The sequence below is a fragment of the Anolis sagrei genome, chromosome X (genome assembly GCF_037176765.1).
Source record: "Anolis sagrei isolate rAnoSag1 chromosome X, rAnoSag1.mat, whole genome shotgun sequence".
Lineage (NCBI taxonomy): Eukaryota > Metazoa > Chordata > Lepidosauria > Squamata > Dactyloidae > Anolis > Anolis sagrei.
The window spans coordinates 20,602,540-20,614,874 of NC_090034.1; the positions used below are offsets into that span (position 1 = coordinate 20,602,540).

The 12,335-nt window shown below is 41.2% G+C and overlaps 1 protein-coding gene across 2 annotated transcripts in view; it reads left to right on the forward strand.

Annotated features, from left to right (window-relative positions):
* The first annotated feature begins 11,383 nt into the window (after positions 1–11,383).
* GNG13 (G protein subunit gamma 13) overlaps positions 11,384–12,335 on the forward strand; it is an 8,864-nt gene continuing 7,912 nt past the window's right edge. The window contains exon 1 of one of the 2 annotated variants that reach the window (XM_060786536.2): positions 11,384–11,662. The gene's annotated coding sequence lies outside the window, so the exon portion shown is untranslated. The remainder of the gene's footprint in view (positions 11,663–12,335) is intronic. The other variant, XM_060786535.2, reaches the window with a different exon arrangement.

Here is a 12,335-nt window from a genome sequence, read left to right on the forward strand (position 1 = left end):
CTGCAGAATTGAGGCTTAATCCTTGAATTCCAGGTTGCAGCTGTGTAGTTTACAGTGTTTAGTATCTCCTTCCTTCCTCCCTTTCTTCCTTCGTTCTTTCCTCTGAAAATTATTTTTGGGGAGTAGACTGAAGAAGAAGATAATCTCATGATTTTCTTTCTTTCTTTCTTTCTGTGTTTGAAAAATATTTTTGGGAAAAGATGGAAGAAGATGATAACTTTCCTTCCTTCCTTTTACTATTTGAACATTTTTTGGGGAAAGCAGGCTTACTTTCTTCGTTTGTTCTAACTTTTTTCAATATCAGGACAGCAAATTGGCAAGTGAGTTGTGTGCTTTTGTTTGAAAAAGAGCTCTGAAATTGTGCTGTCAAAGGCTTTCATGGCCGGAATCACTGGGTTACTGTGAATTTTACGGGCTGTATGACCGTGTTCCAGATGCATTTTCTCCTGACATTTCGCCCATATTTATGGCAGGCATCCTCAGAGGTTGTGAGGTCTGTTGGAAGCCAGGCAAGTGGGGTTTATATATCTGTGGAATGTCCAGGGTGTGAGAAAGAACTCGTGTCTGCTGGAGTCAAGTGTGAACATTGCAATTGGCCACCTTGATTAGCATTGAATGGCCTTGCAGCTTCAAAGCCTGGCTGCTTCCTGCCTGGGGGAAGCTTTTGCTGGGAGTTATTAACTGGCCCTGATTGTTTTCTGTCTGGAATTCACATAGCAAAGCACTTGATGAAGCAACCTGGACACAACATATTATTTGAGAACACAGAAATGCGGGATCATTCTCACAACTACCATGTCAAACTACACAGAGAAGCCACTGAAATCCACAATTTCAAAAGAAGGGAGAAAACCATGAAAATGGACAAAATCTGGCTACCAGTAATAAAAAAAACCTCTAAAAGCAGGACAGTAAATAAAGAGCAACACTCAAAACACAGGAGAATTCCGGACAGGAAACAATGAGGGCCAACTAACACCTCCCAACAAAGGACATCTCAAGGTAGGAGGCAGCCATGCTTTGAAGCTGCAAGGCCATTCAATGTTAATAAAGCTGACCAATGGCAACATTCACACCTTTTCGTCAAGCGAACAAGAGTTCTTTCTCCCACCCTGGACACCATTCCACAGATATATAAACCTCACTTGCCCAGTTTCCAACAAACCTCACAACCTCTAAGGATGCCTGCCAAAGATGTGAGTGAAATGTCAGAAGAGAATGCTTCTGGAAGATGGCCATACAGTCCAGAAAATTCACAGCAACCCAGATTTCTTCCTTGGTTTGGTCTGTTTTTGTTCAATATCAGGAAGGCAAATTAAATCGACACATTGGCAAGTGAGTTTTGTACTTTTATTTGAAAAAAAAGCCCTGAAATTAAAACACAGTGAAAAAGACAAGGGACGATCCAACAATTAAAAGTTCCTGACCGCATTTAATACTATTTCAACATATTTAAATAGGCCATAGACTGTTGATAAGCCAGAAGTGGGTTGTGCTATATTTTTATCTTTTTAAATAGGTTTCAAGGTGATAAAAATATAGCACAACCTAATTAAAAGATCTGTAATGTCCAGTGAGAGAGGCCTATTTAAATAAGAAAAACGACTTTTTGGAAGAAGGTGAAGGACTCTGGATGGAGGAAAAAGTTTGGATGGTTAAAAAGCTAGACTCCCATCTACACTGCCATATATGCAGATGAACTGCACAGAACTGGATTGTATAGCAGTGTAGACTCGTATAATCCAATTCAATCTGCATTATATGAGTCTACCCTGATCATTATAATGCAGTTCAGACTGGATTATATGGCAGTGTAGATGGGGCCTTAGTGGACTGGGATTAGACTAGATGGCACTTTGGGATCCCTTCTTGATCTGTGATCCATTTCTTCAGTTTGTTGGTTAGAAAAGTAGAACAAGGCTACATCGAGGCTATAAGAAATGTTGTTGGCAAGTTATGTATAGATGGATCAATTCATTTCTGATTCTGGTAACAAGTGAAGAAGTGCAGATAGGTTTCGACAAATATTATGGCTGTACTCGAGAGAATCAAAGGGGTTTGATTCCAAAAAGGTCAAAGCTCTCTTATTAGATCCATGGAAGAGTCTGTGTGCTCAATTTTGCATTGGCTTTCTCTGCATGGCACAATGGGGTGGGACTAGATAGCCCTTTGGGGTCCCTTTCTGCCCCAGGATCCTCAGTTCTGTAACCGGTGAAGGGTAAAAGGTCAGCCATCGTTACCCAAAAGACAAGTGGAATGGCTGTCGTGTTTCAGGGATCTCTCAATATCAAGGGCAAGGGTGTACTCCAGCAAATGCAAAATAAACAAAGACCATATTTACTTACAAGGAAAACTAAACCCTTGACTATTTGAAAGGTCCTGCCAACAAAAGAATTGTAAAACAACCAGAGTCACGAGGCACTCAAGCCAAGAGTCCAGTTAATACCGACAAAACAAATACCTTATTGACTCAAATCTAATGCTCACCTTTTTTGGGGTAAATGACTTTGCCAAATTTAGGGCACGCATTAGATTTGCATTATGTGATCATCTTAGTGAGGAGCCAAAGGGGGAGCTGCTTCAGGAGCTCCTCTTTAATGGACCTCATCTATAATTTAATGGCCAGGGCTCAGTGCAATGCCACCCTGGGATCTGTAGTTTGGTGAGTCATCCACATTCTTTGGCAGAGAAGGCTCTAGACCTTGTCAAGCTACATCTCCAGTGACTCCATAGCATTGAACCAATACAATTGAAGTGGATTCATCAACAGCATAGTTGCACCCATCATTTTCCTTTCCATTGCTGAAAGCTTTGGTGTTCTAATACTTTTGTTTATAAGGAAGGAATTCTAATCAGGCAGCAACTGTGATGTGCACCTTTTGGGGCCAAATGGCAAAGAAGGCACTTTTTGCCACTGTGCATTATAAATTTGGCAGCAAATACTTTTGTTGGTTTCAGAGCTTTAGAAATAGAGGTGCGCATTGGATTTGATGCATTAGACTCAAGGAAAAAACAGTTTCACAAAGCCGGTCAGGAGCAAGGATAAACAGTAGCCCATGTTGCAGTCCAGTAGAGAGATGCCTGGAGTTCGCTTATCAGGGTTCTTAGACTAAAGTTCAAAAGCACAAGAGTTCCAAAGTCAGGCCAAATAGTCAGGGGTGAAACTGAAGTTCAAGTCCATAAATCAAAGTCCAGAATCCTAACCTCATGGCAGCAGAGCTGAGCCAAGAGTACCAAAGTATGACATCTGCTACCAAAGAGCTATCTCTTCCAGACTCCCTTTTCTCCAAAGTACGACATTATCCGCTACCAAAGAGCTATCTCTTCCAGATCCCCTTTTTCTCCAGGGATTCTCAACTGATGCTTGTTTAAGCATGCTTTGCACCCAATTCTCAAAGCCTTTTATGTTTTCCTTGAGGAGGATATCAGATTAACCCCTTCCAAGGCTGCTCCAAATATTGGAAAAGCTATTCTCTGTGAGAGACCTGTCTCCCAAAGCAGACGAGACAAACCAGACAGACTTCAGGTCATGGCTCCACAGTCCTCTGCAACAAATGGGAAGGAACCAACAGGAGTTAGTCGATAAACACTGACTTCCTTGACTTTGGGGGAGAAGTATGTACCATCTCCTGGTCAAATATTTTCTTGCTAAATGGGATTTTAAAATGCCAAATAATGGGATGAAGTCTCCATTTGGTTTTATTTGTTACCCATCTTTTGTTGCATCCCACTCTACGAAGATAAAGAGTCCCCTGTTTTGCTTGATTGGGTTTCAGGTTTGCAAGATGGGAGAGGAACTAAGGGTGAAATCTATACTGTGGGATTAATGCAGTTTCACACCACTTTCACTGCCCCATGGGCTTCCTGGAGTTGTAGTTTGGGGGAGGTGCCATCACTCAAGACCTTGTAAATCTACATAGTCCCATTAAAAGTGGTGTTAAACTGCAGTCATTCAGCACCCTACTGTAGTTCTATCTAAGCAAGAGATTGGCAATGCAAAGCCAGGGCAAGCCGTCCTCAGCGAAACTATTTGTCATGAAAGACATTCCAAATTTATCTTGTGGAAACACGAATGCAAAGGTTTCATTTTGAAACCACCCCAAAATAACATTGCATTGATGCATCTGACATCTTGGCTTCATGGGATTTGGAGGAGCCTTTCCTTTTGGTGCTGCCCTTTTAAACCATGGAGAAAAGCTGGTTGAACTTCCCAAAGAGCCAAGACAAACATTAAAGCTCCTGAACTTGTGGCTTTTAAGATGCAAAGAAGGTCATTTGTTTTTGCTGGAACTTTAGAGTTTGAAAGGCTGAAAGGACAACGCTGATTAAAACTCCAAAGGAAAGGCACGACAATTTGACTTCCTAAGTTTCTACCCATTGAATGCTGCATCTTCTACACTGTAGACTTAGTGTAATTTGATACCACTTTCCTAATGGCTCAGTGCTATGGGCAGAGGAGGCTGAAGGCCTCGTAAGAACTACAATTTCCAGGATTTTGTTGCATTGAGCCATTAGGATAATTGGGTAACCCATCCTTATTGTTGTTATTATTTAAAGTGAACAGATCTTGCCAGAGAAACCTATACATCAGAAATGACTCAATGGCACACAATGACAACAACAGTAAACTATAAAACATTTTTATATTATTATTCTATCAATCACTACTTAATAAAAATATTACGGTACAGATGCACCCAGGGAAGGTGATAGACTTTGTGAAACTACAACTCCCAGAGTTCTATAGCATTAACTCATGGAAGCCAAAGAGTCAAGCAACGTTAGTGTTATGTGTTTTTATTTATTAAAAAATAGCATAAATAATTGTATTAATATTATATGCACCAATTAATTTTTGAGCCCCCAGGTGGCGCAGTGGATTAAACTGCTGAGCTGCTAAACTTGCTAACCGAAAGGTCACAGGTTCAAATCCAGGGAGCGGCGTGAGCTCCTGCTGTTAGCCCCAGCTTTTGGCATCCTAGCAGTTTGAAAACATGCTAATGTGAGTAGATCAATAGGTACCACTTTGGCGGGAAGGTAACGGCACTTCATGCAGTCATGCCGGCCACATGACCTTGGACGTGTCTATGGACAATGCTGGCTCCTTGGCTCAGAAATGAGCACCAACCCCCAGAGTCGGACATGATTGGACTTAATGTCAGGGGAAAACCTTTACCTTTACCTTTTTATTAATATTATTGCGTAGATGCATTCAGGGAAGGCGAAAAACCTGGTGAAACCACAACTCCCAGGAATTTCCATAGCATTGACCCATTACAGTTAAAGTGATGCCAAAATGAGTCAAAAATCTTATTATTTTATTAACAACTGAAGAAGAAGAAGAAGAGGAGGCAGAGGAAGGTGTAGATGCATTCATGGAAGGATGAAGACCTTGGGAAACTACATTCTATATCATTGACCCAAGGCAGCTGAAGTGATGTCAAACTGCATTAAAATAATAATAATTAACACAATGATATCAATACTCCATTGCAGATGCACCCAGGGAAGGCTAAAGACCTTTCAGAATTCCAACTCCCATTGCACTGAGCCATAGCAATCAAAGTGGTACCAAACTGCATTAATTCGACAGTGTAGATGCATTCCTGCTGTGCGGCACATAATCTGTTTGTGTGTGTGCATGCCATCATCATAGGCTATCACTCGTGGCCCAGTATGATTAAATATATACCGTATGTGTGTGTATGTATGTATGTATATGTGTGTATATATGTGTGTGTGTGTGCCTAGATACATACATTTGTGTGTGTGTAACTATAGATACGCCATCATCATAGGCTATCACCTTGGCTATGATTATATTATACGTGTGTGTTCATGCATGTATATGTATATGTGTGTATGTGTATGTGTGTGTGGTTGTGTGTATAGATACATATATATGTTATCATCATAGGCTATCACTTGTGGCTGAGATTAAATATATATTTGCATGTGTGTGTAAGTGTATGTATGCATATATATAGATATACACACACGTATATGTATATGTATATATGTGTGTGTGTAGATAGAGAGAGGCAGGGAGAGGGAGATATAATCACCTTGGTACGAGTATGATTAAATATACCTGTGTGTAAGTGTATATGTTTGTATGTATATTCTGTATTTCTGCCATCCAGGCGAAATGAATGAGCAATCTGGAGGCCATTTTGTCGGTAGTTATTTATGTGCATAAGAGGATTTGCTCAACACGAATGACGTATTTTCCTCTGGTTTTGGGGACGTTTTCCCCTCCTTTCCGTCCCATTGAAGTCCTCTCTCCGTTTCGCCTTGTGAGATCCCTTAGAAATCCCATAACCTACATCCAACGTCACTCGCCGCTAATCCTTTCCGATCATTGTTGGCGAGCAAGATTAGATCTGATGTCAAAACAGCTCCAGTAATCTCATATTTCGGGATTCTGTTCCCGCTGACCCTTTTATCATATAGAGAGCCACATGGTGCCCTTTGGATAGAGAAAAACAGGGACAGCTTAATCATAGTAAAAAGACTGGCTAGTTTTGTCTCTGTTGACACTGACTCCTGGATCTGTTTGAACCATTTGATCACTAGATTCCAGATACAGTACCTTTCGGAGTAATCTTCGGGACTCATTGACTTGCTTCAGTTGCAGGGCATTTAGAGACAACGTCCTAGAGTTGATGCTTTAGGCCTCAAAGAATTGCTGTTGATAATAATAATAATAATGCTGGGGAAAGTGGAAGGCAAAAGGAAGAGGGGCCGACCAAGGGCAAGGTGGATGGATGGCATCCTTAAAGTGACTGGACTGACGTTGAAGGAGCTGGGGGTGGTGACGGCCGACAGGGAGCTCTGGTGTGGACTGGTCCATGAGGTCACGAAGAGTCGGAGACGACTGAACGAATGAACAAGAAGAAGAAGAAGAAGAAGAAGAAGAAGAAGAAGAAGAAGAAGAAGAAACATAGCAGGGAGTTGAACTAGATGGCCCATGTGGTCCCTTCTGGTTCTATGATTCTATGATGATATTATTATTATTATTTAAATAATAATAATAATAATAATAATAATAAACAAGACAGGTGGTTGGGCTGGATGGCCCATAAGGTATCTTCCAATTCTATTATGATATCAATAATAATAATAATAATAATAATAATAATAATAATAATTTATTTGTATCCTGCCCTATCTCCCCAAGGGGACTCAGAGCAGCTATTATTATTATTATTATTATTATTATTATTATTATTTGAAACACAACTAGCTGTTGTATTGGATCACACCTCAGACACTTCCCAAGTGTCTATTATTATTATTATTATTATTATTATTTAGTTATTATAATAATATTTATTTACTTATTCATTTACTGCAATTGAACCCCACTCTTCTCAACTCCAAAAGGGACTCAGAGTGACCAAAGACAACCATTTCATGCCACATATAGAAATACATTGGTAAATAAACTGAAGCATTAAAACCAAGTCAATTAAAACATAACATTAAAGCATCAATTAAAGTCACATAATCCAGATCATATTCCAGGGCCAGTTCGAGTCATCATTATGATAATTATAGTTTCTTATTTCATTGCTCACATTACTGATCCCAGAGCCATGTTTTTAATTTTTTTCCCCTGAAGGTCAGGTGACAGGGAGCTGATCTAATTTTACTGGGGAGGGAGTTCCATAGATGGGGGGCAACCACTGAGAAAGCCATGCCTCTCGTCCCCACCAGTCTCACCTGCGAGGGGGTGGGACCGAGAGCAGGGCCTCCCCTGACAATCTTAGCCTCTAAGTTGGATCATAGAGGGAGATACGCTCGGACATGGCAGAAGGTTGAACTGGATGGTCCATGTGGTCCCTTCCAATTCTATTATGATATTAATATTATTATTGGAGCCCCCAATGGCAAAATGGGTTAAATCCCTGTGCTGACAGGACTGTCGGCACAATGGTAGGATCCTTAGAGGCAAGTGACCATGTGCTCCTGCAATTTGAGGTACAAAGGAAGGCCGAAACTAAGACAAGTCAAACCCGCATTTTGGACTTTAGGAGAGCTGATTTCCAAAAATTAAGGAAACGTTGAGCAGCATACCGTGGACACAGATACTAAAAGACAAGGGAGTTACGGATGGATGGGAGTTTCTCAAGAGTGAAATACTCAAGGCGCAGTTGCAAACCATGCCAACAAAAAGAAAAAATAGGACAAGTGCAAAGAAGCCAGAATGGATGTCCAAAGAACTTCTAACTGTGCTGCGACACAAAAGAGACATGCACAAGAACTGGAAAAAGGGAGAAATCACCAAAGAAGAATTCAAACAAATAGCCAACACCTGTAGGGAAAAGGTCCGCAAGGCTAAAGCACAAAACGAGCTCAGGCTTGCCAGGGACATTAAAAACAATAAAAAGGGCTTCTATTCTTATGTCAGTAGAAAAAGGAAAAACAAGGAGGCGATAGGGCCTCTTCGAGAAGAAGATGGGGCAATGCTGACAGGGGATAGGGAAAAGGCAGAACTACTTAATACCTTCTTTGCCTCGGTCTTCTCACAAAAAGAAAGTCATCTTCAACCTCAGCAAGACGGAGTGGATGAGGGATTTGAAGACACCCAACTCCAAATTGGGAAACAAGTTGTACAGGAATACCTGGCCGCTCTAAATGAGTTCAAGTCCCCAGGGCCAGATCAACTACACCCCAGAGTATTGAAGGAACTAGGAGAAGTCATTTCGGAACCATTGGCAACCATCTTTGAGAGTTCTTGGAGAACGGGAGAAGTTCCAGCAGATTGGAGGAGGGCCAATGTGGTCCCAATCTTCAAGAAGGGAAAAAAGGATGACCCAAACAACTACCGTCCGGTCAGCCTCACGTCAATACCAGGCAAGATTCTGGAAAAGATTGTTAAGGAAGTGGTCTGCAAACACTTAGAAACAAATGTGGTCATCGCTAATAGTCAACATGGATTTATCAAAAACAACTCATGCCAGACTAATCTGATCTCTTTTTTCAATAAAGTTACAAGCTGGGTAGATGCGGGGAATGCCGTGGATGTAGCGTACCTGGATTTCAGTAAGGCCTTCGACAAGGTCCCCCATGACCTTCTGGCAAGGAAACTAGTCCAATGTGGGCTAGGCAAAACTACGGTGAGGTGGATCTGTAATTGGTGAAATGGAAAAACCCAGAGGGTGCTCACCAATGCTTCCTCTTCATCCTGGAAAGAAGTGACAAGTGGAGTGCCGCAGGGTTCCGTCCTGGGCCCGGTCCTGTTCAACATCTTTATTAATGACTTAGATGAAGGGCTAGAAGGCAGGATCATCAAGTTTGCAGACGACACCAAATTGGGAGGGATAGCCAATACTCCAGAGGACAGGAGCAGGATTCAAAACGATCTTGACAGATTAGAGAGATGATGGGCCAAAACTAACAAAATGAAGTTCAACAGTGACAAATGCAAGATACTCCACTTTGGCAGGAAAAACGAAATGCAAAGATACAGAATGGGGGACACCTGGCTCGAGAGCAGTACGTGTGAAAAAGATCTTGGAGTCCTCGTGGACAACAAGTTAAACATGAGCCAACAATGTGATGTGGTGGGGGCAAAAAAAGCCAATGGGATTTTGGCCTGCATCAATAGGAGCATAGTGTCTAGATCTAAGGAAGTAATGCTACCCCTCTATTCTGTTTTGGTTAGACCACATCTGGAATATTGTGTCCAGTTCTGGGCACCACAATTCAAGAGAGATATTGACAAGCTGGAATGTGTCCAGAGGAGAGCGACTAAAATGATAAAAGGTCTGGAGAACAAGCCCTATGAGGAGCGGCTTAAGGAGCTGGGCATGTTTAGCCTGAAGAAGAGAAGGCTGAGAGGGGATATGATAGCCATGTATAAATATGTGAGAGGAAGCCACAGGGAGGAGGGAGCAAGCTTGTTTCCTGCTTCCTTGGAGACTAGGACGCAGAACAATGGCTTCAAACTACAAGAGAGGAGATTCCACCTGAACATGAGGAAGAACTTCCGGACTGTGAGAGCCGTTCAGCAGTGGAACTCTCTGCCCCAGAGTGTGGTGGAGGCTCCTTCTTTAGAAGCTTTTAAACAGGGGCTGGATTGCCATCTGTCAGGGGTGATTTGAATGCAATATTCCTGCTTCTTGGCAGGGGGTTGGACTGGATGGCCCATGAGGTCTCTTCCAACTCTTTGATTCTATGATTCTATGATTCTATGACTGAAGACCGACAGATCGCAGGTTCGAATCCGGGGATGGTGCGGATGAGCTCCCTCTATCAGCTCCAGCTCCTCATGTGGAGACATGAGAGAAGCCTCCCACAAGGATGGTAACACATCAAAACATCCGGGCGTCCCCTGGGCAACGTCCTTGCAGACGGCCAATTCTCTCACACCAGAAGCTACTTGCAGTATTATATGAATTATAATAATAATTAATATGGAAGGGGTTGGACTGGATGTCCCATATGGTCCCTTTCAATTCTATGATTCTATGGTAATATTATTATTACATAATAATAATAATAATAATAATAATAACAATAAACATGGCAGGGGGTTGGACTGGATTGTCCATCCAGTTTCTTCCAATCCCATAATTCTATGATTATTATGATATTGTTGCTGCTGGTGCTGCAGTTGTTGTTGTTGCTATTATTATTATTATTATTATTATTATTATTATTATTATATTTGTGCCCTGCTTTTGTCATGCAACCAAGGTCCTAAGTGACTCATAATACTAAAAAAATACAATTTAACCAAAGAAATACATGCATACATGTTTGTATACACTGGAAAAATTAACAAACTCATTATGTATATTTAATATCTATGTATATTATATTATATTTATTACATTATATCATATTTCGATACTGCCACATAGAGAATACTTTGTAATTAATATTTTGTACAGTTAGCTTTGGTTTCCCCTTTTCCCTATTGATGCTGCTTGTATTGAAAGAGAAGGAAACACATACATTAAGTAAGTACAGTAACTTACTTCATTGGAAGAATCTCCAAACAGGCAAGACAGCAGTATCGAAATGATGAGATCTAAATTGCATTGATTTCTTTGGGGTTCGGTCTAGATTACCTTTGTGGGAGATATATATATATATTTCCAGAGCCATGGGGAAAAGGAGTGACAAAATAACTATTAAACTGTTGTTCCTCTTGGATGTCCCTTCGCTCAGCAAAAACCCTTTGGGATGCAATTATGGCACCTTGTTTGATGAAGGCCAAAGGTAGCTATGGTTCCTGCAATATTGTGTTATGGAAGACGTTGCGTTGGAGAATTATTGTTTACATTTATTTAGATATCCTGCTAATGAGACTTCACACACGCACTGTTTTTGTTTTGCAAAAGGGCATATTGGGAGAGGTCAGTAGCAGAGGCAAACAACTGGCTGTGCACACTCCTCTTCCCTCCTCTCTTTCTCGTTCCCTCTTTCGGCTTATCTCAACTCTGAACCATTAACCAGAGCAAAGCACCCGCGGGAGGCTGTCTCTCTCTCTTCTCATTATCCCTTTTTTTTCTAGGCAGCTGGACAGGCAGCACATTAATAGATTACATTCAGGACTTCAGATTGTGAACAGCAACCGCGGAAGGTCCTGGGGAGCCCTCCTTCTCCAAGCGGAAGCACCTGTCCCCCCAGTTTGGCCTCACCTTGACAGGTACAGCTTTTCTTTCTAAGGGCTCAGTTTACCTATTTTAAAAAGCAACATCCTTCGAAGGTGAAAGGAACATGTTTGTTCGGATGTTGGGGGAAAAGAGTGGAAAATTGAAGCTCTTTCGAGCTTTCTAAAAAACACGGTAACTCAATAGAACCTCCATGTCCAGAAATGGTATAGCTTTGAATAGCACAATGCCAGGAAGATGGATGGATGGATGGATGGATGGATGGATGGACCAATAGATAGACAGACCACCAGATAGATAGATAGATAGATAGATAGATAGATAGATAGATAGACTACTAGATAGATAGATAGATAGATAGATAGATAAGATCGACCACTAGATAGATAGATAGATAGATAGATAGATAGATATAGATAGACCGATACACAGACCGATAGACAGATAGATAGATAGATAGATAGATAGATAGATAGATAGATAGATGGACAGATGGATAGACAGACAGATAGACCGATAGATAGATAGATAGATAGATAGATAGATAGATAGATAGATAGACTGACAGACAGACGGATGGATGGATGGATGGACGGACAGACGGATGGATGATAGACTGATAGATAGACAGATAGACAGACCGATCGATAGATAGAAAGAAAGAAAGATAGATGGATAGATAGATAGATAGATAGATAGATAGATAGA